Below are 7227 nucleotides of genomic sequence, written 5' to 3'. Positions count from 1 at the left end.
GGAGCTCGGCCTCTGGAGGTCGGCCTGTGGAGCTTGGCCTGTGGAGCTCAGCCTTTGAAGCTCGGCCTCTGGAGCTCGGCCTATGGTGTTCGGCCTGTAGAGCTCGGGCTGTGGATCGCGGCCTTTGTAGCTCGGCCTCGGGATCTCGGCCTGTGGAGCTCGGCCTCGGGAGCTCGGCCTCGGGAGCTCGGCCTGTGGAGCTCGGCCTGTTGAGCTCGGCCTCTGTAGCTCGTCCTCGGGAGCTCGGCCTGTGGAGCTTGACCTGTGGAGCTCTGCCTTTGAAGGTCTCGGCCTTGGGAGCTCGGCCTGTGGAGCTCGGCCTGCCTCGGGAGCTCGGCCTCGGGAGCTCGGCCTGTGGAGCTCGGCCTGTCGAGCTCGGCCTCTGTAGCTCGTCACCGGGAGCTCGGCCTGTGGAGCTCGGCCTAGGGAGCTCGGCCTCTGGATCTCATCCTCGGGAGCTCGGCCTGTGGAGCTCGGCCTCTGGAGCTCGGCCTGTGGAGCTCGGCCTCGGGAGCTCGGCCTCGGGAGCTCGGCCTGTGGAGCTCGGCCTCGGGAGCTCGGCCTTGGTAGCTCGGCCTTTGGAGCTCGGCCTCGGGAGCTCGGCCTCGGGATCTCGGCCTCGGGAGCTCGGCCTCGGGAGCTCGGCCTTGGGAGCTCGGCCTCTGGAGCTCGGCCTCTGGAGCTCGGCCTCTGGAGCTCGGCCTCTGGAGCTCGGCCTCTGGAGCTCGGCCTCTGGAGCTCGGCCAGTGGAGCTCAACCTCTGGAGCTTGGCAGTGGCTCAGCACTAGAAGTTGGTACTGAGTGTTAAGAGGTTAGATTTGTACTTTTTTTTTCTTTTTTTAAATTACTCGGAATTCAAATTGATCACTTTACTTCAGGAAGGACATTTCTACGTTGAATGGAATCGTTTGATGGGAGCAGGAAAATAACAGAATGAAGATGTAATTGAAATACATTTAATTCTCTAAGGGAAAGTTTTCTTTTAAATAAAGTCTTTAGTTAAAGACAAAAATAATCGTAATATGAAAATCGTCGAAGAACAGGTTAATCTCGTCTATATCACATTGTCAGATTGGAAGAAATACAACGGCGAGCCACAAAACTGATTCCAGATATGAAAAATAAATCATTCGAAAATCGATTAAAGCATATGAATCTGTTTTCCCTAAAAGAGCGTAGACTCAGAGGTGACTTGATAAAGGTCTTTAAGATTCTGAAGGGAATTGAAAACATCAAAAGTGACAAAATTTTCACACTGAATGAGAATCCGATAAAAAAAAAACAAGGGTCTCAAACTGTCAGGAAATAGATTTAATTTGGAAGTAGGTAGAAACAACTTCGCCAACCGTGTGGTTAATGAATGGAATAAACTTCCTGCAGAGGCAGTGCAATGTAGTTCAGTTCGAAGCTTTAAGAATCGTTTAGATAAACACCTAAACAAGATGCTGTAATGACTGACATCTATTTTATATTATTTTTGTTTATTATTATTTGCTTTATTTTCATTTATCAGTTATCTGTTAATTTATTATTAACTATTTACCTGTTTGTTTACTATTTAGTGTTTTTTGTTTTGTTTTTTTGTTTTTGTTTTTTTACATTTTCTTTCCCTTTTTTTTTTACATTTTCTCCCCTCCTCCTCCTCCTTCTCCTCCTCCTTCTCCTCCTCCTTCTCTTCCTCCTCGTTTTCCTTGTCCTCCTTCTCCTCCTTCTGCTCTTCCTATTCCCTCTCCTCTTTTCCCTTTCTTCCTCCTCCTCCTCCTCCTCCTCCCATTCCTTCTCCTTTCCCTCCTCTATCTCCTTCTCCTCCTCTTCATCCTTGTCCTCATCCTCCTCTTCCTTCTGCTCCTTCTCCTCCTCTTCCTCCTCTTCCTCCTCCTTCTCCACCTCCTCCTTTTCCTACCTCTTCTTCGCCTCCTCCTCCTTCTTTTCCTTCTCGTCTTCCTCCTCCTCCTCTTCTTCCTCCTCCGCCTCTTCTTCCTCCTCCTCCTCCTCCTTCTCTTCCTTCTCCACCTCCTCTTCCTTCTTCTTCTCCTCCTTCTTCTCCTTCACTTCCATACAACCAACCGTTGCAGATGTATAACTTATTGTTGCCTATTGTATTTCTACATACAGTAGTACGGTGACAAGGAAGATGATGCTACGTAAGTAGAATTGTATTAATACAATAGCAACAACTAAAGATGTATTTGCATGTTTCTGATACGGTCTGTGTCTAGGAGACGAAACGAAAAGAGAGAGAGAGAGAGAGAGAGAGAGAGAGAGAGAGAGAGGGAGAGAGACAGAGAGAGAGAGTGAGAGTGAGATAGACAGGTAAATAGATACATAGGCAGATATATATATATATATAGATATATATATATATATATATATATATATATATATATATATATAAATATATATGGGGGGGGTAGTGAATGGATAGGGGGTCCCTCACATTTTTCCTTTGTGAACACCCCTATCCCTATTCTTCATATTTGCTACCCTACTCTCCTTTTTCACCATCTTTCTCTAATACTTGTTAAGGAAGGTTCTGGTATCTTGGTGCCTCCCAAGCTACATGTCTGAACCCAGTCAAGTGGGGATGGATACCGCGAGGTCACTACTCCCTGCGAGGGCCGAAAGCTCACCGACTGGGGAATGCATGTTTGCGAGGCAGGTACTAGGCTACCGACTTCCTTTCTCCCTAGCCAGTACACATGCAGAGTGACTACGCCGGACCCATCCTAAATGGGACAAAACAAAAGAACACAAACTTCCGGGTTGACAAAGTCTCTAACTCGCCTCCGAGACCCTGCATGTGTAAATAGTCGTTTCTGGAACTTCCCGACTCTGCAGAGACTTTTCTTTTATTGCTTGAGGCATCAGGCAACTGCAGTATCTTCTTCTATGTACTGATCCTTCCTTCTCAATATATGGTGTGGCTTATAAATATATACGATCATGGCGGCTGTTGACGCTACACATTCTAAACCCCCACCACTACCTGATCCTCCTCCTAAACCCCCCGATCCCTCTCCTAACATTGCCACCCCAGGAGTAGGAGCTCCTAAAAAAACCGAAGATATCCTGCTATGTACTGTACCAAATGGAGACGAGAGAATTCTTTATATTAATTCTCTCCCCTCAGACTTGAATTGTTCCAAATTTTTGGAGATGTTTGGAAAGTTCGGAGAAATGAAAGTTATAAAGTATTGTGAAACTAGAAATTTTGAATCTTGGAGAATATGGATAGAATTTGCTTCTCATAAGGATGCTGTTAATGCTTTTAAGCGTACATCTTCGGAGAGCTTAAAATGCAATTTAATTCAAAACATTCCCCACAATATTAATGTGGACTTATTTTATCTAGATAGAGTTAATGAGGAAACAACAGAAAGAAGTGCTGAGAGGACACCTCTACCTGCCAGGTGGCTAATTGTTTCAACAAATTCAGAATTTCGTAATATCTTCCATTTCAAAAAATATTTGAGATCAATGGTAGGAACAATTAATAACTCTGATATTATCAGATTCGGAAAGAACAGATTTTTGGTTTCTACAAGGTCTTATAGACAAGGGCACATGATTTCTAAACTTAAAAACACAGATATAATAAAAGAGGTCAAACCACACTATAATTTTAGTTATGCCAAGGGAGTAGTTTTCAGTCAAGATTTATATGACCTGTCTGATGAGGAACTACTTGAAATGTGTGATGATAAAATTTGGAAATTTTTCAAGGTACCATAGTCAAAAATGATTATTTTTACATTTAAAAATGATCAAATTCCAGAATATATATACATTGACAGAGAAAGATTTCATGTCAGAACTTTTAAGCATAGACCACTACAATGCTTCAAGTGTTTTGGCTATGGTCACTCATCAAAGGTATGCACAAAAGATCAGCTATGTGCAACCTGTTCATTACAAAAACATGAAGATGATTGTTCTAATCCTACATTATGTATAAATTGTAAGGGAAATCATAGTGCTAGATATAAAGAATGTGAGTCATTTAAAAAGGAAAAAGCAGCTGTAGAGAAAGCTCAAGCAGAACATCTAAGCATTGGCCAGGCAAAAAGACTTCTGTTCAGTAGACCTCAATATAGTGATGTTCAAAAAAATGGAAATTCAATTAAGAATCAACCTATAAAATCCAATCCCAATCCAAAACTTCAGCCTTCCCCCTCTGAGCTTGAAGTGCATTCAACTTCTCAGACTTTATCTCGGAAAGCTCCTTCGTCCCCTCTCCAGGGGACTCCAAAGGCCTCTCAGAAGGCCTCTCAGGCAGCTATACTGCCTGATCTGGGTAATTCCCAGAATGACACCTTGATCAAAACCCCTTTCCAGGGGACTTCTCAGGCTTTACTAAAGACCTCCCAGGCAGCTTTACCGCCTGATCTAAGTAATTCCCAGAAGGACCCCTTGATCAAACTCCTCTCCAGGGAACTTCTCAGGCCTCACTAAAGACCTCCCAGGCAGCTTTGCCGCCTGATCTGGGTAATTCCCAGAATAACCCCTTGATCAAAACCCCTCTCCAGGGAACTTCTCAGGCCTCACGAAAGACCTTTCAGACAGCTTTACCATCGTGGACTTTTAATTGAAAAACTACTACACTATAATGATATAGTTTTAATGAACGATGGTTTAATGAACGATGGTTTGATGTAGTCCACAACTCCAATTCTGCAATTGATCTTACAATATGCTCATCATCTTTAAGATTAGATTATCAGTGGTCAGTGGATGATAATCCCTATGGAAGTGACCATTTTCCTATACATCTTAAGTAGTGTCCAAAATATACCCTCCCCATGTTTGCCCAAATGGAAGACAAAGGAAGCAAATTAGCAACACTATGAAAGATCCACCAAAGTCACTCGTAAAGCTAATGATTTCCCTAGTCCTTCAGGTGCATACGAATATCTAACTAGTATAATGACTGGAGGAGCTATGCTATCAATTCCCAAAACAACAGGGAAACCTCGACGTCCACTGATACCATGGTGGAATAGTAATTGTGCCTTGAGCAGAAAAATTACTAGAGCCTATTACAAACGTTATCGAAGACGTCCAATCCTGATAAACAGGTTGATATACAAGAGAAACCTTGCTAAACAAAAGCAAAATTACAAAGAAGCAAGGAGAGAGACGTTCATAAGATGCATATCAGAATTAAAGCATAATTCCCCACTAATCTTAGTTTAGGACAGAGTACGCAAACTATCAGGGAAATTTTCCCCCTCCCCCCTGCCCATTCTAAAAATCAACTTAGTTGTTATATCAGATACAAGAGAAGTGGCAGAGGCATTTGCACAGCACTACTCAAATATCTCAAGTGCCAGTCACTACTCCCCTGAATTCCACAGTATAAGGAACACAACAGTAGTTACTCCGCCTGCTTGCACTAATGCTGAGGCATATAACACTCCATTTAACATCATCGAATTTGAACATGCCTTATCTTTATCTTCACCAACAGCACCTGGAGAAGATGATATCACATATGCAATGATTTCCCATCTACCTCGGGAGTCTAAAAAATTCTTTATTGATGTTTTGAATGAATTTTGGTGTTCAGGAACCTCTTATAAGTTGTGGAAAAACTCTGTTATAGTTCCATTTTTGAAACCTGGAAAAGACCCTAGTGATCCCAAAAGTTACAGACCTATAGCTCTTACCAGCTGTATTTTTAAGATCTATGAACGAATGGTGAATATTCGTTTGGTGTGGCTCCTAGAATCAAAGAATTGATTATCAGAGAGGCAATATGGCTTCCGCAAAAACAGAAGTACTTTGGATCCCCTATTATATCTCACACGTGAGATACAAAATGCTTTTGCAATCCGAAATCAGACCATTGCAGTGTTCTTCGATATGGAAAAAGCTTTTGACACTACCTGGAGAGCCGGTATTTTAAAACAGCTAGCAGATTGGAATATCGGTGGCAATATGTTTAACTTTGCCAAAGATTTTTGATCAAATCTATTGTTAAAAGTGCGAATAGGCTCTACCCTATCATCAGAATATCTACTACACTATTAAGATTATATCAAGCCATATGCCTAAGTAAGATTGATTATGGCTCTCAGGTTTATGCCTCAGCATGTAAGACACTATTGAAAAAATGGATGTAGTACACAACATGGCGCTACGTATTTGTACTGGGGCTTTTAAGACTTCTCCTGTTGAAAGTCTTTATGTGGACTCTGGTTTTCCCCCTCTTTCCATTCGAAGGGAAGAACAGGGTCTCAGATATATGTCAAGAGCACTAACTACACATTCTAATCCAAACTACAAGTATATAAAACAACCTATCGACAGAGCACCCACTAAACCTACTTTGCCTAAGCCCCTTGAAGTGAGATTAAACAATAGTACAAGAGAGGTAGGCCTTATTCCTCCTCTAGTTATGGAAATCACTTTTGCAAAACACCCTCCGTGGTGTAGGCCACCTATAAACATTTGCCAAATGAAAGAGCAAAAAGATCAACTCAAGTGCTCAACTGAAAAGTAACTTCTTAGCCCATATTTCTGAACACAAAAACTCGATTGCTGTATACACTGATGGGTCAAAAACGGCTACTGGAACTGGATGTGCTATCATCCTTGGAGAAAAAATAATTAAAAGGAGCCTTCCCAATCAATTCTCAAATTTTAATGCAGAAACTTATGCTATCTATAGCTGTCTAAAACTTATTTTTAACACAAGCAGAAATGAGGATTCATATATTATTTATTTCGATTCCCAAAGTGCATTGACAGCGCTACAAGGATTGATACCCTCTAATCAACTTATCCAAGAGGTGCAGAATTGGCTGGTCCTCCTGCACTCTCGAAAACAAGTTGACATAAAGTTCTGCTGGGTTCCTTCACACGTGGGAATTCGTGGAAATGAGCAAGCTGATACAGCTGCCAAACAGGCAGCTTCCACCCCGGGTTTCCGCTCTATAAAGGTTCCCTGCGAAGACCTAATTTTTTTTATTAGATCATACTGTAGGATCAGGTGGCAGGACCAATGGTCCAACACGAACAGCAATTTTAAACTAATTAACTCGCTACTTTAAAGTATGTGGCACGCATGGGCACAAGAACATTTCCGCTCTATATCAAGTACACATATAAAATCTTTGTGTGTGTGTGTGTGTGTGTGTGTGTGTGTGTGTGTGTGTGTGTGTGTGTGTGTGTGTGTGTGTGTGTGTGTGTGTGTGAGCGCGCGCGCGTACGCACGTGCTTGCGTGT

Source organism: Oratosquilla oratoria, unplaced genomic scaffold (assembly GCF_046742065.1).
Source record: "Oratosquilla oratoria isolate Oo_2021 unplaced genomic scaffold, ASM4674206v1 SCAFFOLD68, whole genome shotgun sequence".
NCBI lineage: Eukaryota > Metazoa > Arthropoda > Malacostraca > Stomatopoda > Squillidae > Oratosquilla > Oratosquilla oratoria.
This window is presented reverse-complemented; position numbering follows the sequence as displayed.